We start from the raw sequence: 23976 nt of genomic DNA, 5'->3' as shown, positions 1-23976 counted from the left end.
GGATCGGAAGTCATGATCAGAATATATTGTATGAAAAATTATTTTCAATAAAAATTCAAGTTAGAAAGAGAGCTTGGGGATAGGGCTGAGTATTGAAGACAGAACCCATATAAAGTCAAACACAGTTAGGTTCATCTCTAATTCCATCACCTTTATGGGGAGATATGAGGTGCAGGCAGAAAAATCTTCAGATATGCACCAGCAGGCTAGACCAGTGTATACAGCAACACATATCAAAACAAAACAAATCCATGTTTAATAAATGGAAACTAACTTCACAGGTATCTCTGCAATCTCATCTCATAAGTAGATCATAGCATATACATAAAAACATATATACTGCATCATGCATGCATACAAACAACAGCAACAGTCAAAAAGTCCTCCAATACAAAATAAATTATGAAGGAAATTCTGTTCTCACTTTTGGGAATTTAAGGTAAGATACATGGTAGGCTCTCTTGAGTCTCCTGGAAGGCAGAGAACTTATTCACAACCTCCAGATTTATTAACTTAAGTTTTCACAGGAGTGAGGCCACAACTCTATAAACTTTAAGTTTGAATATTATTAAGAGAGAATGTACTGACAGGATACCACATGGGTTATTGAAGGTCACAAAAGTCACTCTTCCAAAATAATGAGCACATAGTTCATGTCTCCTGAAGATTCTAAGTTCAGTATTGTGAGGAATATGAATGCCTTAGAGCATTAGACAACCATGGAAAATCCTTACATACATTGTGAATGAATGGGAAATGAGTTTCCTCATCTGAGGGGCAAGGATACTTGGATATCAGTACAGTTTTCGATGAAGATAGTTGGAAATTGGTGGCTTCACAATGTTGGTAATTGTCAGTTTATGTGGACAATCATTAATTGTCTTTGTCATACATATGCTGACATATGTACATGGTTACTCATTCTACTCACTGCAATATGTTAGAGCTGGTGACACCTTTAAAAAGGCTATTTTAATACATGTTTGCATTATATCTCACAAATCACTTACAGCCATGTGTCAGCTGCACAGTGGCACACAGTTCACTCTCCTCTGTTATACCTCTATATACACAGCAAAAATGGGGTGGGCTGTGTAGCTTTCCTGAATCGTTTAGGCATTGAAAATTAATAGTGAGCGGATTAAGATGCACGTGGTATTGAATTGTATATGTAGACTCATGACACGGAGGTAGACAGCTATTATTGTCCATCAAAATGTCTGATGCGGTAAGTTTACTCCAGAAAGTCTGTATGAACCCCAAGCCCCAAACTGCATTTCATACACTACAAAATATCCCGAATTTTACCCTTCATGTTAAATGTGGCCCCATTCAGCGGGCCACACTGATGATGATATGTTTATTTTTCAGTCTGGCAGTGTACAACAACAGAGAATTTTATTCAAGCAATACCTATGGCTTCAATAAATATGGCTGAGCAGCTAATAACTTGGTCAATTATCAAGGTGCTTCTCCTCATATGCATGCCCCCGAACACACAGATGTTTCATCTCAGGAGCTACACTATTCACGTTTGCTCCAGATAGTTTAGTATTCAATAGTTGCAGCAGTTTCTATGAATCTGACTTTTCCAGATACTGTCATTATTTATTTTGCCTCCAAGTAAGAAAAAAATAGCAATAAGAAACTCATAGCAATTTAAAATCCGCAACGGAGATAGATCAAGTTTCTTGGTAAAGGCAAAGGCAATGATGCTGACAGTGTATAATGGCACAAATATTTATTTACTTCTGTATTTTATCACTAGTTTCTCTATGCTGTACTTGGAATGAACTGGTTGAGAATTATTTGAAGGCACTATCTTTATCTCAAGTCTTATAAACTTGTGTGCATTTTTAAGCCACAAGCTGCAGATTTATTAAGTTGACCATCCAAACATTAAATCATGTATTAGGTTGAGTAACTGCAATTTAAGAGGATAGTGTTTAGCATCAGGTAGGAACACTTCAAATACCACTTGAAGAATCATAAAATGTGGAGCAATGATTAGTTTAAGCAAATTATTAAACAATTTATAAACGTACATCATAATAACTATGTGATTTTTGTTTCTAGTATCTGTTAAAATGTAATTTAAATAATAAAATATACTCTTATATGCATTATGAGAGACTGAATAGAAATGATTTTCTTAGATATGTCTGTGATAAATCATGATAAATCAATGAATAATTAATTTTATTAAATTTAATATAAATAGCATAAGCTAATTCCTTTTTTCTTGTTTTTTTTTTTTTGGTACAAAGTTTCCCTCTATAGTTTTGGAGCCTGTTCTGGAACTTTCTCTGTAGACCAGATTAACCTTGAACTCATAGAGATCCACCTGCCTCTGCCTCCCGAGTGCTGGGATTAAAGGCGTGCGCCACCACTGCCTGGCAATTCATTTCATTGGGAAAGGACTAGATGCTGTGGATACATAGGGGTTTCATATTAGTTGAATAAAATGATATTTATAAGAAAATTGATGAATTCTGATATGAGAATGGCCATTATACATGTTTCCCTCTATAACTTTTACATCTTAGCCTCATAACAGTCAATTCCAAAAATGCCATGGTGATAGACAACTAGATTCATATACAAAGAAAATAATCATGGGAAAGACAAAGAAATGATTAAACAATAAGATTTATAGGCAAAGAGTAAAGTGTGAAATTCTGCATAGTAGAATGGAGACCACTTCTTCTAAAACATATGTTAATTTCCAGATCTTTGTAGATGGGGAGCCAATGGTATCTACGAGGTTAGCTAACTACTCCAATAAATGTGCCTTGAAAATAAGAAAGTCATCCTCTATTTCTGAAAGTTATGACTGTACAAATTGTTGACTGTTTTGTTAAGAGATGGGAGATGGCTCTTTTGCTGAAGTGCTTGAATTGCAAGCACGAGCACCTGTGTTCAATCCCCAGCATGCACATAAAATCTAGACAGAGTGATGAATATCTGTAATCCCAGTGATACAGAATCACAAATGGAAGGGTCCCTGAGACCTTCTGGACAGCTTAGTATGCTGAGTTAATTAGCTGCAAGTTCAGTTGTAAAACTGAACCTATCAGAGCTACATACATAAATTCCCCCTTTACTTATCTCAAGGAAATTAGGGAAGAGTCTGCTCATGTCTTGGGTCTCTAGAACCATTTAGCTGGCTCCTCAACTTTTCCCAAGTCTTTGTGGAGGGCCTAGATTCAGTTTTCCGCTGCCACAGCATGGCTATAGTAGATCTCATCATGAGCACCAATAACATTAGTACTTGCTCTCTGATACATGTGTTCGTCCATCTCTAGACACCTAAAGTCATTGTAGTTTTACAGCCACTTTAATCGATTGCTATAGTCTAGACTATGGACATATTCATAAACATTGCTGAGATTAATTAGAGCTGAAGGAATATCCCAAAGTTACAATTTGGAGTTCAATTATCACTAAAACCAATATGTTTGCCCAACATATGCCCAAATTAATAAACAGAGAAAGAAAACATTCTTTTATATAGACAAAAGAATGTATCTCAGGAATCAAACAAGAGTGAAATATAATTTGTGGTCACGTGAGCAAAGACAGAATACATTTTGTTGCTGGGCGATGGTGGCGCACGCCTTTAATCCCAGCACTCGGGAGGCAGAGGCAGGCGGATCTCTGTGAGTTCGAGACGAGCCTGGTCTACAAGAGCTAGTTCCAGGACAGGCTCCAAAGCCACAGAGAAACCCTGTCTCGAAAAAAAAAAAAAATACATTTTGTTAAGTGAGATAAATAAGACATAGAAATAGAGGTACCACACATAAGCACAATATACTCTTATACAAATGTCAAAGGTAGGTTAGATTTCATAGGAGGATGGAATAGTGACTGACACTGTAAAGGTCAAAGTTATGTAGGGTTAGTAAGACGTTAGATAAAAACACCAAAATACAGGAGTAATTGCGTCTTGTTTGTTATAGCACCATGTGCTTGGTACCTTTCTTATTGCTGCAGAAGAAAGATATCTAAGGAGAATTTTATCATGGATTCCAATATCAAAAAGGTGTCCATTTGTCATGACAGAAAAGGCACCGTGACTGGGAAAGCTCTGTTCATGATGTAAAGATGAATGACACAGATTGTTCACAGCTTCCATAATCTCCTGAATCAGGAAATGGGTGTCGCAAAGCTGGAAGTGGCTCCAGGCTGTCACTCTAAAAGACCCACCTGAGTGACTTACCTCTACCAGCTATCGCCATGCTTCCCATTCCAAAGGTTCCACGTATTCCCCCTAACACCCCAGTCAGTTCCACACCAGTCTGTCAACACATGGGTTATTGGCGATATCCAAACTTTAACATTCTTCTCCTGACCCACTTGGACTCATAGATGTTTTATAATGAAAAATGCTGTCAATCTTATTTCACAAAGTTCTCCCAATCTTAGCAATCCCAACACTAGTCAGAAGCTCGCAATCTCTTGAATTCAAGACAATCTCTTAACTGAAATCTCCTGTGGTAAGAAGAAATGTTGCATCTTTCTCATATGTTTTGACATAGAATATTCCTTGTCATTTCAGACGAATGGGGGGCATAGAAGGAAAAGGTTAGATCAAATCAATAGATACCCTGTAGCTCTATGTCCACTGTCTAGGACATATGATGCCATCATGTGTGCTACAAAGACTTAATCAACACCATTTTTATAATACTACCACTTGTACCACATGTGCCCTTTTAATGGTCTGGCTTCATTTGATCCCTTCAACTTTGCTTGTTACATATCCCATTTTCATCATAACAACACAGGCCTTCCATTGATACCTTAAATCACAACACCTTTAGGAACTTTGGATATGGAATCCAATACTGGTACTTACTAATTGAATTCACTGACCTCTTTTGAGATACTTTGTACAAGTCACCATGGCCTTATATAACTCTTATATTCTTCATCCATGCAAAACCAGTACTATGAAGATGATGCCAAGTTGTATTGCCTGCTTGAGATGTATCTGAACCATCTTGATTTGCATCCAATGTCTCCTCTGCATACCTGGATGGTTGAAACTAAGAGACCATTTGCCTGGATTGTCTTGTTAAAGCATGGTATTCCTACAGCAGCACCCCCTCTTCAGTCTTTCTTTATATAAGAGCAAACCATTTAAATGAACCTTTTTCAAGCGAATGCATTTTTGTATCATGGAACAATGGATCCATAAACTCAAAGCTCTTTTACTATTCACCTAGGGCAAAGCGGGGGGCTTCTTCTTTAAAGGTGATAATATTATTAACAATTACAGCCAATTGGTCTGAATTAGAGTTGATCACAACTTAAACATTATCGCTATCCTTTAATCACCAAAGTGTATAGTTTCCACTTGTTTCTATTCTGCTTTTTCTCTGTATTCTCCCTGCAAACCTGGTTAAGGACAGTAAATAAGACTGCATACTACTGTACTTTGAAATTTCTTCCACCAAATATTCTCATTCATTACTTTTGAATTTACTGTCACTCAAAATTTCAGGAAACAAGGAGAATATAGAAAGTTTCTTTGCCAGCATGAAATAGGAATGAAGTTTTTATTCTCTTCGTGATTAGGATGTGATGTGACCAGGTCCCTCCGGCATCTACCACTGCGAATTCCTTGCCATGAGAGACTGGAACTGGTAACTGTAAGCTAAAATTTTTATTTTTCTATGTTGATTTGTTCAAGGTATTTTATTACAATAGCTGGAAATGGAACTAAGACAACACCTGCTTCACGTTGCACAGCTGCCCAAGATAACACCACCAATGGAGGCACATCTTTTCAAACACACGAGCTGGTGGGGCAAATCCACATGCAAACCACAAAACAATGTAAGCATCAAATTCTCTTACTAAGTCATTTTCCTGGAATTCAGATGAATATGATAGAGTTTCTTTCCAATATTGTTTTGTTTTCTTCCTAGAAAGTTATTAAGGACCTAATATGAGAAGGTAATCCACAAAGAGTCTTTAATTCAATCAAACAAATTGAAAATATTTCACAAATATTATGTGTAGTAGAATATACCACTTCATCATTTCGATCATAAACAGAAATTATTCTATTATAAGTGGTATCAGCTTGCAAACACTAATATCAACTGTATTGGAGAATTAGTAAATTGAATTAATGGAAATTGCTTTTCAAAACCCAATTTGTTACTTATTTTGTGCTTTCAGTCCATTAACATGCACTCCCAGTAATTAATAATTGGAGTATATAACACCTCAATAGAGATACTAATCATATACATGAGAAAATAGAAATAATAATTTAAATCTTGAGTAATTAAAATTAACTTACTGTTTTCAAATCTACAGATAAAAAGTAACAGAATGATTAGGTCATTGTATTTTGAATATAATAATGAATTGTGAGAAAATATACTGAATATGCTATCATTATTTAGCAAGAGAAAGTGAAAATCATTTTTGAAATATCAGTATAAAACTTTTTAAAATCTGTACTAATAACAATAGTATTTAATGCATTTTAAATGTGCTGTGCTCATTGTGAAGTTGTCTATTAGCAACCTATTTAAAAACAATATTTATAAATATATAAAATTTATCCAAACCTTTCACAGTAGCATTCTCCACTTTGTATGTTTGGGATTATGTGAAAAGAAAGGAGTTGGGGCTCAGGAATCAATATCCCTCAAATGTGGTAGGGTTTTTTTTTTCCCTTTGGCAGCTGAGCAATTGGATGCAAATGGAAAGGCGCTGTCTGGAATTTTTTTATAGGTTTTAAGATCAGACTGAGAAAGGAACTCTAATTGCCTTCCATCCTCACCTTGAAATCCCATTATCTGTCTTAGGAATGATGACTGAAGAATGTAACCACACCTGGATGGTCTTAGATTACCAGATATTGTCTGTCTCTTGGGCTCATCGAAATTCCAACATGGCCATCTCTGGCACCATTCTCTCACCTAAAAATCACTTCCAGGCTTTCAAAATTGTCTGCATTCCCCTTGGGGCTCCTCCCCTACAGGATGGAAGAACTGGACTGTGTTTCTGAATAATGACGGGTGGGTGCTCTCTCACTCTACTGACTCTCTCTTGCTGTAATGGTATTTCCTGTTTGCATATTAAATTAATGTATTTTATGCCACGTTTTCCTATTCTGATCTTTGTCTATTTGTTCTATTAAACTTTCAGAAGTTCCAGGCAAATTTTCCTTCACTCCTGATAAGGAATGAAGATGGGTTTTCATTAAGGGCTTCATATGGCTCAGAGTATGTGTAGAACATAAATTCTGTGAGAGATTCTAAGTGTATTTATTCTTCCTTCTCAGGAAAACATTTTAATGTCTGCTAAGGCGGAATCAGTACTTTGGTTTAATTTCAAAAACTACATTACAGCACAGCTTTTCAAGAATTTACATGAACAATAAAGCTTATTTTAAAATTTTTATTTCATTTGAAAACCAGAGATTTGACAATGTCCTTTTAAAATTCATCTAAGCTCATTAACCTGCTAAACTTATTTTGTAGGCATTTAATATAGGAAATCATTCAAATGTCTGGCTCCTAAACACTCATTATCTTGGCTGAGGATTGGCATGTTAGCGAGATAACTTTCAGCTCCTATAAATGTTTTTTTTTTTTTCTGTGCAAGCTTCTAGGGTTTATATATCTATAATAGTGAGAAAAAATGTGATAGTGAAAATTGTGCTAAGGCCAGATATTATGTGCTGAAATAACGTCTGTCTGTTCCTAAACAAGATTTATGGAGTTGGTCTTAATCCTTATAACTTTTGGTCTCATGATCTGAAATTCTTTGCTTGTTACTTAATCAAAAATACCCACATGGATGCAAACTTCTTGACTGCTCTAAGAACCTTGCCCAAATGATCATGCTGCATGTAGCTTTTCACTTTTGAGTTTAGATTCAGTAACTTCTTCCTTATTATATGTGTTCTTCGGTGTATTTTAATTGTTCTTCTAAGTTAAATTCCATATTGTTAGCTGACAGGTGAGGCAGGCACTGCTCCGTTTAAAAACTGGTAACATACTGTCAGAGCTGTTTTATGTCCATGAAGATTTCTTTGGAAAAGCATAGCAGGAATCATCAAAAGTCACCTAGTCATTGACTCCTTCTTTTTAGGTGACAAGGAATAAATTACTTATTGTAATGCTAATTCATTTGAGGAGGCAGTTTAGTTACTGCTTTTCTCTTTAGGAACATGTGTTGATGTTTACCTGGAACTGATCATATTCAGGATTGTTTCCACCACATCTGGTGCTGAATTTTTCCTATATCAATATGCAATCATTTCTTTGTTTAAGGAGAACAAAGCTTTACAAATTAACTCCGTTGTTCTTCATACTTACTGTGGGCACTTGAACTCTGTTTGCACTATACCCTATTTGCCCTTACCAAATTTACCAACACCTAAAGATGAAATCACTGAGGTAGGTCACTATACCTATACTTCTAGTTGAATGATGATGTCAAGACATCAAGTCTGTGATGGGCACAGCAAGAGAACATGGAAAACACTTAATTGCCCAGAAACATAATTATAAATAATTATTCAGATTCCCAGTGGATAAGAGTGACCACACATGGAACTCTTACCAATTGAATGAATGAAAAAAGTCTGGATGCCAATTCTAGACTATGTAAACACCTCGATGCCAAATTCCCTTTTTTCCTTTCTCTGGTGCTGACTCTGTGTTTTACTGTTTGGCACTGCTTCCTTTTTACCATCTGCTACGTGATTGCACAGGTAATATGATCAATGACCATCCATCCTCTTGCTTGCTACACTCATCATGCCTTCCTCTCTTGGTGCTTTCATATTTGTGTAGTAAAGATTCTCCCATACTATGAGATAGAAGACCTCTTATTTTCATAAGCTGATTCTTGTTCGAATTTGTCCAAAACAGAAAACAATTAATTAACATGTAAAATTGATTGATAAAAGAAGGACTGTGGCTTTAACCTGACCACGTGGTCCTTAGCCATTCAGTACTGACCTGTAGGAGAAATGCGGAACAATTTGAAATCGTGGGTTACAAAAACATTCCAATGCTATAAGCAAAGCTTAACTGGATCATTCTGGTGAGAGACTAGGAAGCCAGCGGCCAAGAGAAGTGTAGCTAGTGGAGCCCTGACTCGTGATGTTTCAGTAGGACATTCTGGAGAACTAGGCTAGATATCCTTGCTAACCCTGTGTAGTGGATCTCCAAAAGAAATTTCTGTTTTTTTTCTAGCAATTGTGGAGTTTTAAATCCATTGGGTAGAGCTTACAGGCATCATTTGAGGATGTGGAAGTACAGGTCCACATAAGGTAAGAAAAAGCCTTAAACATTTGTTGTAAGGGCCCCAGAAGACCAGAATGGTAATATATATGGAGAGAGTAAAAGTTGTGCTAATATATTTTCCAAAAGAAATGACAAAACTCCTGGGAATTGCACTAGACATTACTCATGTTGTATTCTTACCATAAGAGTATACTTATTTTCTCCATCCTCTGAGTCTTCTAAGGAGTTGAGTTTAAAGTTATTGTAATAACTTTAATCTAGTATATACATATATATGTGTACATACTCATATATACACTAGATTAGTAAATTGTATATCATGTTATATATATTGCACTAGATTAGTATATTATATATATTAGTATATTATATATTTTACTATATATACATACAAATGTATACGTACACATATACATACACACACTCATAGTCAAAGCAAATCAAGTCTGTGGCATACATATTCCTGTTTCTTTTATTTATATATACAGCTATATCCAACTGCAAAGTGTTGAGGAAAAACTTTGAAAACTTAAGCTTTGACTAGAAAATTAGTTCATTCATGTATACCTGGTGGAGTTGAAGTGCTCACACCAATAAAAAGAGCCAATTACTATACACCAGAATAAATTGAAGACTGTCTTGAGATATCCAGAAATCATCAGGACAATTCACCGCATTCAAGCTCAAAAGTGTCAAAGTATGAACTCCTTTTAGAAGAGCTATCTGGTATGTTGGTGGTATAAGATTTTTGTCTCCTGAAATGCCCTTCTGACAGGTAATTTCCCCATACTCATCTATTCAAGGTTTTTGGAAGCTGCTATAGTTATGACTCAATGAGGTCTGAACATGACTTGTGCTGATTGCAGAACTGGAATTTTTCATGGGATGTTGATTTTAAAAATGGGTAGAACTCAAGAGGTGTCGGAATATGGATACATCTGCTAAGAATTCAAAGAAAGGAACTTATTGGAGGCTAGTAACATAGAAAATTTGCAGTTCTGGATACAAAGAACATGCCAGATAGTTGAGGTGCCAGAAACATAGAATTACCAAGGAAAACAGCGATGGACTGTAGGCATCAAAATTGCAGGGCTGTTCTCTCCCTATCTACTGTGACTCAATTCATTTCCAAATGTTGAATATGGTATAACAGGCTTTGACATATGCCCTATGGACTTCTTAGATTCATTTGCTTCATCTCCTCTTTGAAATTTTCCTCTGTCTTTTTCTTGTAAATAACTTTTACCCTATACTGTTGTATCTTGGAGGTATATAGTTTCCCAGTTTTTACAGTGGCTCAAAGCTAGTGTTATCATTTTTAAGGAGGTGAGTGACATAAGGCTGGCCCCATGAGGGGCAGCGGCAGGTCACCTGTGTCTTTGGTGGTTCCCCTAGTGGGTGAGAGACCACAATGGGTGAGAGACAGATATGCCATGCAGAGAGAGCTTGGGTATAGAGCTTATTAGTGGGTATTGGGAGTTGTATAAGAATAAAGTGTTGTGAAAGGGAGAGAGAAGGGGGACACAGAAAGAGGTGAAAGACCCCTGGAGTTGGGAGACTCTCACTCAAGTCTAGGGATAACATGACCCCCAAGAACTCACGACAGACCACCCTTGCTGTAATCACATGAGGTTTATTGACAGGAACCAGCACGTTGGGGCAAAGACTCTTATCCCACACAGGGGTAGAGGAGTTTGACCCTGAGTAGCTGGGAGAAGGAGTATTTAAGGGAAGAAACCACAACTCAAAGGGAGTAGGGAGGGCATCATTGGAAGATTCTGGAAATACCAGTGATAAGCACTAAAGGGTAACTCCCCATTTCTCAAGATTGTTCTCAAGATTATAATCTAACTTTGTTGTCAGCCAGTTCCTGGAACAAAGTCACTGAACTGGCTAACCTAGATTTTTGCCTCTACACTTCCTGCTAGGGGGTCTGGATTTATACTGATCTTTCAGAGGAAAGAGAGAGGAGAGATGGGAGGGAGGGAAAAAGGATAAGGCAGTGTACTTCTGAAGTGGGACAGAAAGAGTGTGCTGGCTATAGAGGAGGCAGGAGACCCACTTGCCTCAGCAGAAGTTGGGATTTGGCAGAGCTTTATCTTAAAGGGACCAGATACCAAGGTGATAGACTAGGCTAGCAGATTACAACATTCCCATCTTTCTCTTATAATAAAAAGGTGGGGAGTTAGCCATTAGTAATGGCTCTTCCCATTAACAAGATTCTCAGATTCTCCTCTAGCACTGCACTCACTGAGCAGTGCATTTGTGTTTTGTTCCTAGGGCCCATTAAACCTATGGACCCTTTTTCAGGATGCTGTTCCCTTTTGGCCTAGTGCTTCTCAGGCAACTGCCCTTTCTCAGCCCCCATTATCTTGTGGATGAATAGACAATGGCCTGATTCAGTCATTTATTTTTCTGCCTCACCTATGGGAAATAGGCTGACATTTCTAACTTCTACCAGTGACTGTTAAATGTAAGAGTTACACCACATGGGCAGCCATGGCTGTCACCATTTTCTTTGAGCCTAACAAAGGGAGGCCCCTTACCTGCAGCAGGTTCTCAACATGAGGTCCCGCCCCCAGGCCAACAAGCAGTCTGCTAACAGGCAACCACTCTCAGGCAGTGGCTTCACTGTCCCCAGCTACATGACCTGTCACCAGCTACCTTTAAGCCATTGCTGAGGCTCTCATTACACACAGAGACCCACTGTCAGTGCATCTCCTCCCCTGCAATGACTCTACTTTCCAGGTAAAAAAAAACGTCAGCTTTCTTCTTACTCACTTTCCATTTAACTTTATGCAGAATAGATTCAACTGTGTGTAAATGTACATATACTTACCATTAAATGTTTTAAATAGTCTGTTCATTGTATCTCATTCTAGACTAAGAAAGCAATAAGTCTCGTATTTTAAATTGATATGTACTTTTAAATCTCTTACAAAAATACTGTATATGTAATTCAACTCTGTTTTAAATTGTATTAAGCTCTTTTCTACTACTGTAAGTTTCTGTTCAAATGTTTTTTTTCTTCTTTGTCTTTCACAAGTATGTTTGGTTAAAAACCAGTACAGTCAAGCTTGGACCCAGCTCTCCAGGTAGATTCTATACTGTAGTTATAACTTACCTGATAAACAGCCCTCAACTGCTCAGAGATCTAGGGAATATGAAATTTAAATGTTTAATTATTAAAAGACTTTTTATAACAGGGAGACAGGTTGGCTCCTAGCAAAAGAACTCTATTTCCTCCAAAGGATACAGAAAATAGATGGGCACAGAACAACATCCGTCTGCAATTTGCTTCAGCAAGTGAAAGCACTAACCATTGGGAAGAACTGCCTTTCATTTAAACTCCTAAAGATCTCCAGATGTAGACAAAGAATCAAATGAAATCGACAGTCTAGCTGCTCAGGTCAAAGTAGACTTGTCTTCCTACATATTTCCTAATCCACAGAATCTTCTAAAACCAGGCAGGCCCTGCACTAAACAGCAGAAGGCAACTACAGTCCTGAAGCTTTTGCCCTACATGGCTGTGGAGGACCCTGAGGAAGGACTCTAGGTGGCCAATGGAGTAAGTCCTCTGTCATTTTTTAAATCAATAACTCAAGTAAAATTTTATCCTTCTCAAAGATCTGCGATGTAATTTGACAGCTGAGAGGTTTTGTCAGTTTAAAGGGAAAACTCAACAAACAAATTTCAGTACAACTTCTTAACATGTTCCAAACAAAAGGTGTTTTAAATAAACAAATGCAAGCTATTAAGATGTGTACCAGCAACTTATCAAGATCTGAGGACAAATGAAAGTTATCAAATTTCTCTTCATGCCATCTTTCATAGTCTTAAAGATACTTTTCGTTGTACAAAAGCATTTGTCAGTCATTCTGGTATAAATATGCTGCTGTTTATACGATGTATGTGTCTAAAACCTAAGTTTTCACAAACTCAAAGAATTCTTGTGAGTTCCAGGGAGCTGAATTGAAGTATTTACTTTAAACAGGTCAGGTACACCTTGTTTAATTCCCTGGTCTTGAAAATTTTTTTAATTACTAAATTTAACTTTGTCCTCTCTTCTGCCAACACCTTGCCAAGTTCAAGAGACACTGGACAGGAGTAAAGCGACAAGCTACCCCAGGACAACAATCAGCTTTTCCCATCATCCCCCCAAAAGACTTTGGTACCCACATATAAGAAGGCAGCAGTTTTGATAATTCAGTGTCCCAATTCCCTCAACTTACCATGCCAAACTCCCCGCTTTTTTATTATAAAAGAAAGTCAGGAATGTTGTAATATGTTGGCCTGGTCTATCACCTGTGTACCCTGTCCCATTAAGAGACAAGTTCAGCTCACTCCCAACCTTCATTGCCCCCCTTCTGCAGAGGCAAGTGGATCTCCTGTGTCTTCTCCAACCTGCTCCCTTTCTTCTGAAGAGGTAATTACTACCTTCCCCTTACCTCTCCTCTCTCTCGTCTCTCTTTCCTTTTTCTGTGTCCCCTTCTCTTTTTTTCCTTCTCCTCTCCCCTACATAACTATTATACTACTCTCAATATCCACTAAATAAGCTCTAAACCCAAGCTCTATCTGGATGGCATATCTCTCTCTCACTTGCCATGGTCTCCCCCTATGAGGGGACCCACTGAGCCCTCAGGTCATCCCATTTTATAAATGATAACACTAACTTTACTTTCAAATGATATTTTGGATTTGATATTTTGAATAATGCAAAAAAGTATAAAATTTGGCCAAACGGAGTGGTTCAGAAAATCTTGGTAATAGACTGAATACATTTTTGTTTTAGGAGATGAACATGAGTCTACAGGTATAAAAGTTACTGTCTATACCCTAAATATTCTACAACGACTCACACATTAAAGTCTTCTTCCACCTTTTAGTGATATGAGGAGCGGAGCCATTGAGACATGGGCTTAGGGAAAGGAAGTTAGATCATTAAAGTGGTATTCTTAAAGTTGATATAGAAATGTTTGCCATTCTCTTTCTCTTTGACCCTCCACTGCCAGGAGGATAGATTCTTTGCTCTAACACATGCTTCTGTTAGGGTTACTGCCTTTTCAGAGGCACAAAACCACAAAGTCATCCACCATAGTTTGAAACTTTAGGAACGTTCTCAGCCACCCCAGCTCTTACTGATTACTGTAATATATTTTACATTTGAGTTTACTTTTTAAAAGATGGTTTCTTTCATCAACAAATTATAAAGGTCATTCTTTAGAATGAGTTCAGAAGCCTGGGAGATTACAAAAATAATACCTTAAATATGTTGTTTCCTGTGACACTGAGTGCTTTCTTCTAAAGCAATGGTTCTCAACCTTCTTAATTCTGTCTGCCATCTTTTAATTCAGTTCATCATGTTGTGGTTACCTCATTTTCAATGCTAGTTCATAACTGTATTTTTTCTGCTATTCTAAATTATAATGTAAGTATCTGTGTTTTCTGATAGTCTGAGGTGCCCCTGTAAAAGAATTATTGACCTCCTTAAAGGGTCACAATCACAGGTCTGGAGTAAAAGTGAGAACAAGATGAAATTCTATATAATGAGCTGTCCTTCTGACGGTAAACCCATTCACTTTGCCATAGTTCATCAGACAGAAAGAAGTAACTCATAAATCTCATTTGCATTCACTGGGAGGTGATTAACAACAGGAGCAATATCAGGACATGGGATCCACGGAAAGCCTTCAATTATCACCGCATGAATGGAATACTTAAGTACTCAATATTTAATAGAAGAAAATGCAGTGACTGTTTGGCAAACAAATGACAACAGAAGAGTACAGAAAAATCCAGTTGGTTCTTAATTTTCTCTTGTGAAATGGGATGAGTAATTTTGCACGCAGATTGAGAAAAATTTAGAAAATCATTAAGTATATTTCTAAATGTATCTGTGAGGGGGATTCCAGAGACAAATGGTATGTGAATCAGATGAGTGACGAAAACCCGTCCTGAACTTACGTCACATGATGAAAAATGTGTTTTTGTCTTACATTTTGTAAGTCGATGTTCATTTTCTTTTACAATCACATATATTTGATATATATTGTTTCTCTAAATAATCTTAACACATTTAGAATCTTACAAATAGTAATACTGATTGGATATACTACAAAATTTAAATGGGGGACCTTTATTTTTAATAATCGCTTACTATATGCTTAGTTTTTATTTTTATTATCAATTATTTGCCTCATTTTTTTTCTTTTATTGAATGAAACCTGTCCTCTTCCAAAAAGGTCTTTTATACTTTGAATTAGACTTTGTTTACTTACTTCTTTGTTCATTTTTTTATTCACCAAATCTAATTATGGTTGTGTACGTAAATTTATTCACTGGAACATGAGTCTCTTTGTAGTACCTATTTTAATTAAGAAAATGAAGTTCCCAGCATGACCTTTTGTGCGTGACAAAATAGTGAGTAACTCCAGGATTCAACGTGAACTGTCAGGCCTACACTAATATAGCCCTTTGTGCAAATTGCCACAACCTCGGGCGGTGGTGGCGCACGCCTTTAATCCCAGCACTCGGGAGGCAGAGGCAGGAGGATCTCTGTGAGTTCGAGACCTGCCTGGTCTACAAGAGCTAGCTCCAGGACAGGCTCTAAAGCTGCAGAGAAACCCTGTCTACGAAAAAACAAAAACAAAAACAAAAATAAAATAAAAAATAGAATATCCTTTAAAAAAAAAAATTGCCACAACCTTAGTGAGATCATTGGTGTATAAACATGAAATATCCAAAATCACCATCTCATGACGTTCTTTCCCCACATATGGCCCATAAATTTTCTCACCTCCCATCCACATTTCCAGGTCTTTCCTGAGTCTTAGTACAAGTAATAGATATTAGGGCTAAGCAATTTAGTCATTTATTCTCTGAACTTTGGAAGTGTCAAAATTTTCTTAATGTATACTATGTATAATGTATTTGTTATATATAATGTAAAGTCACATTTGACTACAATAAACACCACATATAAGTTATCACTCAAAAATCTGTATAAATCTCTTTTTGCTTCTTTTCTCACAATTTATACAGTATGGAAATACACCCTAAAGGAAAATTTAGGTTTTGTTGTTTGAATTTAAGTTGAGGTGAGATAAATTCTAAGTCAGCAGGAGACATAATTCAGAGAGGTTGTATAAATAATTAACCTTTGGAAATAACACTTCCTATGCAAACACACATATCAATAAACATAATTACTAGATTCTGTTCACCTTTAGCCAAAGACTGCTGTGGGTAATTTAGAAAACATTTGAAGTATTTGCATACTATTCAAGGTGTTACATTTTGCCTGGGTCTCATTATTAATATATCAGGCAATCAGCAACCTCTTTATTTGTATATAAAAAAATAGCACAGTGATCATTGGATTGGCAGGCAGAAATGTTTCTCTTGCAAGGAAAGCAATGATGGCTTTATTTTTGAAGGATTTAAGAGGACAATAAGGTGGTTTCATCAGATGGCAGTGTTAAACTTTATGTGATAAATAATTTACATATATACATATATATATATATATAATCCATAAGTGAGAAAATTTTTCAGCAGTGAAGACACAAAGAAGACTTTTCATGGGATTTTGTTCATAAATACATAAGATTCATTAAGGAATAAAGTCTGGCAGTATAATCAGCAACTTATTTGGGAATAAATCATTTAACTATTTAACCTTTTAATGACTAGTTTCTGCTTCGAGCATTATGGACATGCTGTTTGCTTATTTCAGTCTTACTCTCAAAGAGTTCTATTTTCTATAAACTTTATTCATATTATATTGAGTTCTTTAAAGAGAATTTACATTTATCTTTGGTTTCACGGATTATTTAGTCAGTATGTTGTAGAAAAGCCACACAAGGTTTTGATAAATAGTATAGAAATTCTTTTTGTTTCCATGAACACATCCCTAATACCGCTTCTTCCATCTCACTTCCCAGAGTCATTCTGGAGTCTGATTGAAGAGCAATTTGAAAAATCAAGAACTCCTCAGCAATTAACTTTTGCAATAAATGTTTCCCATATAGATATAAGCCTAGAGCACAAGTATTTATGTCAGATTGATGTAAAATCTCTACTGTATGCAATGTAAATATCTGTACCTTTAATCCCAGAACTAGAGAGGAATATAAAATGAGAGGAGACAGGTTTCATGCTCAGTCTCAGTCTGAGGACTCATGGAGGCAGAATTGCCATTTTGGTTTGAGGTAGAGGTAAGAGTCACTGATTGACTACTTTGCTTTTCTGATCTGTTTCTGTATTTGTATTACTTATGCTATAGCCTCCCCCTGGAAGCACCCTGCAATCCAAATTATGTTCTTAACAAACCTTTAAAGACAAGAGCTTCAAAATCCACCCAAATCTTAAGTGTACCTGTTGTAAAGATATTGAGATGGGATTGTTTCAGAAAAGTGCACACTCAAGTTTTGAGTATATAATTTCCTTCCAAGCACTTTCCATTCTCTTAAATATCACACTTTAATCTTCATTAATATATCACCATTATCCGCACCTCTGCTTTGCACAGCTCAGCCTAAGATTCTTCATCAAAACCCCAGAAGTCCCTAAAAGATTAAGTGAATGCCACAGGCTGTGGAATGGCAGATGGATTTGTCTCCGCCCTTTATTCCTCTTACATTTTAATTTATTTTTTATGGTATGATACGAGTTCTATTATTTGTTTCTTCATGAGATAAATGTTCTCAGAAATAGTAAACTGGCCTCTGGTATATCACATTTCCAAAAAGACAAAATTTCATAAATCTTTCCAAATCTTTGTTTCTGAAGTTTTCTACAGAGAGTTAATAAAAATGATCTCATTCTAGTCCCAGTTCAATCAAAAATTAAGGCAGACTGTGAAGTTGGAGTGTGGTTTTCTTCTTCTCTAAACCGAAGAAAGCTTGTTACAGAAAAATTTAGAATGTTTGTCTCATATCAGAAGGGCCACCTGACATGGGACAGAAGGAAAATCAAAATTGAGGGACTATTCAACTGCCACTATCTTAGAATACTTTGCTTTTACTTAGTTTCTTTAAAACTTTTCAAAATGTATATATAATCACAAAACTATATATAAACTTTTCCATGCTATCAATGGTCATATAGAGTATTAACTAACTCTAGAAAAAGTTTTCATCTACCTTCCTGTACATGATTTCTGGTTTTAGTTTCTATCACATAACTGGCAATTAACTTTTTGTTCTCTGGATGTACATAACAAATTATGGTCCTTTAATCTCTTAACAATTCAGAATAGAAACTCACAACAGATGTGTAAAGTTTATACTTTTGAGAGGCTTAAAAGGATAGCTTTGGATTTGTAATGTAAGGTAGAATAGAATGTGAATTAGGTACAGCAATTTGAACTCACCAAGATAGTATAGATAATAGAGTATTTTCTCTGAATTTGTCAAATGCAAATAGAATAAACATTGTTAAAATAATTATTGCCTGGAAATAATTGTATGCAGTTATTTTGCTTATTGTATACAGTTTTTTCTAAGTTAGTTAAAAACCTTCACTTTTCATTTAGACAAAAGGGGCAAATGTTTTGTAATATTTTGTGTTCTAACAACTAAAGTTTGTCTGAAGATAAGAGGGTGGAACCAGTCACTCATTAACCATAGAAGCTGGGCAATGGTGGTGCATGCCTTTAATCTCAGCGCTCCAGAGTTGGAGACAGGAAGGGATAAGGTGGGGTGTAGACAGGATCTCAGTCTTTTACAAGGAGGATTGTAGAGAAGCCAGAAACAACTGGTGGCTGCTCCCGGTTCTTTGATCTTCCAGGCTTTTACTTGAATATCTGACTCCTAGGTTTTTAATCAATTAAAATTAACTAGATTAACACTTCAGTTTCTGGTTGTTTTGCATTCCCATTGTGTTCTCCACAAAAGCAACAAGTACCCTTAGCTTTGCACCGTCTTTCCAGGCCCTCCACATGCTGTTTTCAATGGAATCTATTTTTCTCATCCATTTGGAAAATATTTAGCCATTTTCATTCTACTATGTGCATCTGAGTTTGATCTCCAAGCTGTTTCAGAGAAGTGTTGCAATACCTGTTTGAAACTGAGGAGTTGCCCTACACATTCAATCTTACAGCGGGGCTAGAACAAACATATTCAAGAGAAGATCTACCCAGGTATGAGTCATGGGAGAAAGGACCTTGTTTCCTGGCAGATTATGCTACCTGATCATGGTATTTGGACTGTTTTGTATGGACTGTTTTGTTTGGACTGTTTTGGAGGAAGTCAAACAGAAACCTCTATGATTCCAGAGACCTTTACTCAGTAAGGTTCATGGCTTTCTCCAAATCTTTCTTTTGCCTTCTACATGTTTTTAGAGAAACCAAAAAAAAAAGTGTTATACTTTCTTCCCCTCAATAATGGTGCATGACAAGCAGGGTAGCAAGTTTTTCAGCATATAATTGATTAAATCTTAATGCAAAATAACAAATACTCATTAAATACCTACTATTTGCAGGGAACATTCCTTTGGATATGGAATAAAGGTATTGTAAGGTTACATTTAATGTAAAAACTTGTCCTAAGTCTTTCATTTTCTGGATCTGTTAAGTTTGCTTGTTTTTTTTTTCTTTTCTTTTTCTCCTTCATAGAAACTGCTTATGCTTTTCAATTCTTTGGGGTTCTTAAATATCTCAAAGTTAACTATTTGCTTCCCTTTTAATTGCAGATTTCTTTCCTTGTCTGTATTATAGCTACACCATTCTTTTGTTTTCTGTCTTTATGTGGACTCAACACCATTCTAACCAAAATACATCCTCCCCTTTACTGATACCATTTCCTTTTTTGCCCCTATAAAATTTAAGGTATAGCTTCTTCGTCAGCATTCACTAGTGAGTTACAGAAATGAAGAATATTCTTTATGCTTTGTGTGCGTGTGCATGTTTGTGTGCTTGGGTGTTTTGCACAGGGACAATTCCTTTTATTCATCTATCCCCTTCTCTGGAACCCAGTAAAAAATATAGATAAACAGAGCAGTTTGCATTCCAGTACCAAAGCACAAAATAAATCCTTTCTCCAAATCTTGTTGTTAGACTATAAAAGAAAACATTAGCTTGGAAAAGTCAGTATCACTATGGAAAATGAATCTCATTTTTTTTCTTCTTTTAAGATAACAAGACTACATTTACCTCAGATGTGTTTCTGCTGTCTGGTTTACTTTTGGCAATTTACAAAGTAATTCTCCCCTGTAAGGTTCATGTTCTACTCTCCAATCATCCGTTTAGCACTGGTGAGTTGTTATCTCCAAGTTAATTCAGATTCATTTTCAATCGCTGAAGATACAAAGTAACACAATTTGCCATCTTAGTTCAGAGATAATTCTTAGGAAATTGGAGACTAGGTGACAGGAGAAAATTTTCTCTAAAGTTAATTTAAATTAACAGATTCAATTTCATGTGTGGTACGAGCTACTTGAATTTCCAGATGGAAACTGTAATATTTAAGCACATAGCCTACGTCGCAGTCAGTCCTCACACAGGCACAAAATCTTGGCAAAACAATAACTCAGAAACACATCAACATAGGTGTGGGGAAAGAAAATAACCATAATTTTCTGTGACACAAAGGAATTTGATGGAAATACAAAGAGAGGAGTTACAGGATATTGCAATTTGATTTTATCAGATAAAGCAAATATTAGCTAATTATTTTTAAGAAAACTCAAACAAATATTTATCTAGATATGACAAAACTAGAATTCTAAAGCATTACAAAATAAAAGATCACTTAAAATGATTACTTCTTGATAGTCATTGCTTTAATTATAACTTCTAAAGAGTTTCTCTTATCTATAAAGTGATTTATTAAAATAGCAACATATTATAATGTGACAATTGATCACTACTAGCTCTGACTTGTTTGATCTTTTTGTCATAATTAAGATTTAGTTTACAGTCCTCTATGTAAAATTTAAACTAATATAGTCAGGAACAGGGCAGGAACAGGGCAGGCCAATAATCCCAGTCCTTGGGAAGCTGAAGGAGAAAGACAACCTAGGCAACAACGCGAGGCTATCTCAAAACCTGAAAATCAGTCATTCATCAGCTAATAAAATAAAGAATTAACTGAGGTCTCTCTCTTTTGAATTTTAAGATATATGCATACACCAAAACCATAATTGTTTCTATATATCTTCAATTGTGACAAGAACTATAGCTTATCTTTAAGAAAATATCAAACATTGATCTGATAACCAAGCTTAAACAGTAAGAATAAGATGATTTTCATTTGAACACTTTCTATGTGACCATTTCATCATCATTTTAAAATTCAAACTTAGATACAACGAATGTAATTTTTAGTGCTATAACATGCATAATGTCTATATTACTTTGTGTTTTGTTTTTTCGTCTTCCTTCTCTCCTCTCTTTCATTCGTGTGTGTGTGTGTGTGTGTGTGTGTGTGTATGTGTGTGCATTTGAGACAAGTTTTTGTTGTTGTCGTTGTTGTTATTGTGCACAAGTGAGGCCAGCTGACTCCCTTCCGTTTCTAGTACTTCTCCCGTCCTGACATCTCATATCTCCATAGCATCATACAGTGAGTAAAATATGTGCACTACTGTGTTTGGCTTTTACATAGGCTCTGGAGATCTGTGGTGGTTTTTTTATCTGCAGTGACTGCCTCAGCTGCTGACTGTGAGTCTGCAGCCATTGCTGCCTCAATTCTGAGGACCCAGGCTGGGGAAACGTTGCATTCTGTGGCTGTCTCAGCTGCCTCTAGGTAGGGAGGCAAATGTTATTTCAACTAAGTATCTTTTTATTTTGCTAATTAAAACTCAGGAGCCATATGCTAAGGTTGAAAACCTGCCTGCTCAGAGAGGTAGAGAAAGCAACCAGATGATCTTCGTCTTCTGCCATATAAAGCAAAAGTCTTCAAACTCCCTTCCATCAGCTTCATGTGCCTCTCTTTCTCTGACCTCCCAACTTCCCCTCACTCTCTGTGGTTACTTCCAGTGAACACATTGGTTGTTCTGACTCTTCACCTATGGTTGATCTTATTTAAATAACATAATCTCTGGGTTCACTGTGTGATCAACATATTCTGTAACAGATCTTAACTCAGCCAATCATCAGGCTAGAGCAGCAAGTCCTTTCGCATGCAGCAAGCCTCTCAGTCCCTAATGTCTATTCTCAGTCTTCTGTATAACCTCGAATCCATTTCCTCAAATCCTTTACTTCATCTAAAAGGTACATGGGACACATTTTTTATTTCTGTTCACAACTGCTCCAGTTTGAGCAAGGAGTCACTATCATCTTCTATGTTGTGCTTTGTGCCTTAGTTCAGACATCTATAATGGTTTTATTTTGGAATCTTGATAATTTGGATATTTTTGAGGGTTTAAGGCCCAGTATCATCCAGAGAAGAAAAAGACAAAGAGCTGTGATAACTCCACTACAGCCAGGACAAGATACATAAATTCATTGAAAATCAGTTAAAACCAGCTAATAGAATCTCCAGTGAACATACAACAAAAAAAAAAAAATGGAAGAAGTTGTATGCAGTATTCTGTGTGAAGATTATATATATTTGAAAAACAAATGAAATGTATGCCCTGGCACTGCTGAAGCATGCCTGGGCCGCCTGCATATGGTGGTTCTGTTGAATTTGTCCATACTAGATTTCATGGTCTAAGTTAATGAGGACAACTGATCAGGTCTTTTCCTCAAGAGGACACCAGATCTCATTACAGATGGTTGTGAGCCACCATGTGTTTGCTGGGAATTGAACTGTGGACCTTTGGAAGAGCAGGCAGTGCTCTTAACCATTAATCCATCTCTCCAACCTATTCTTTTTTGTTGGTTTTTTTGGTTTATTTTTTTATATTTAAAAATTTCCATCTCCTCCCCTCTTCCTTCCCCTTCCCTCCACTCCCCTCCACCCATACCCCCCCCCCCTCTTCAAGCCAAGGAGCCATCGGGGTCCCCTACTCTATGTTAAGATCAAGGTCCTCCCAACTCCCCCCAGGTCCAGGAAGGTGATCAACCAAGCTGAGAAGGCTCCCACAGAGCCTGTCCATGCAGTAGAGTCAAAGCTCAGCGCCTTTGTCCTTGGCTTCTCAGTCAGCCTCCACCATCGGCCACATTCAGAGAGTCTGGTTTGGTCTCATGTTCCATCAGTCCCAATCCAACTGGAGTTGGTGATCTCCCATTAGTTCTGTCCCCCTGTCTCCATGGGTGAATGCACCCCTCACGGTCCTGACTTTCTCATGAAGGGGAGAATGGGGGGAGCTCGGAGGAATGGGATGCTTGGGATACAGGAAGGGTGGATATGGGAGCAGGGAAGCATATATCTTAATTAAGGGAGCCATCTGAGGGTCGTCAAGAGACTTGACTCTAGAGGGGTTCCCGGGTTTCCAGGGAGATGCCCCCAGCTAGTTCCTTGGGCAGCTGAGAAGAGGGAGCCCGAAAAGGCCAGTTCCTATAGCCATACTGATGAATTTCTTGCATATCACCATAGAACCTCCACCTGGCAATAGATGAAGAAAATGACAGAGCCCCACATTGGAGTACTGGACTGAGCACCCAAGGTCCTGATGAGGAGCAGAAAGAGGGAGAACATGAGAAAGAAAATACAACCAATTCTATCTATCTATCATCTATCTATCTATCTATCTATCTATCTATCTATCTATCTATCTATCTATCATCTATCTATCATCATTTATCTATCTA

Source organism: Arvicola amphibius, chromosome 7 (assembly GCF_903992535.2).
Source record: "Arvicola amphibius chromosome 7, mArvAmp1.2, whole genome shotgun sequence".
Classification (NCBI taxonomy): domain Eukaryota; kingdom Metazoa; phylum Chordata; class Mammalia; order Rodentia; family Cricetidae; genus Arvicola; species Arvicola amphibius.
This window is presented reverse-complemented; position numbering follows the sequence as displayed.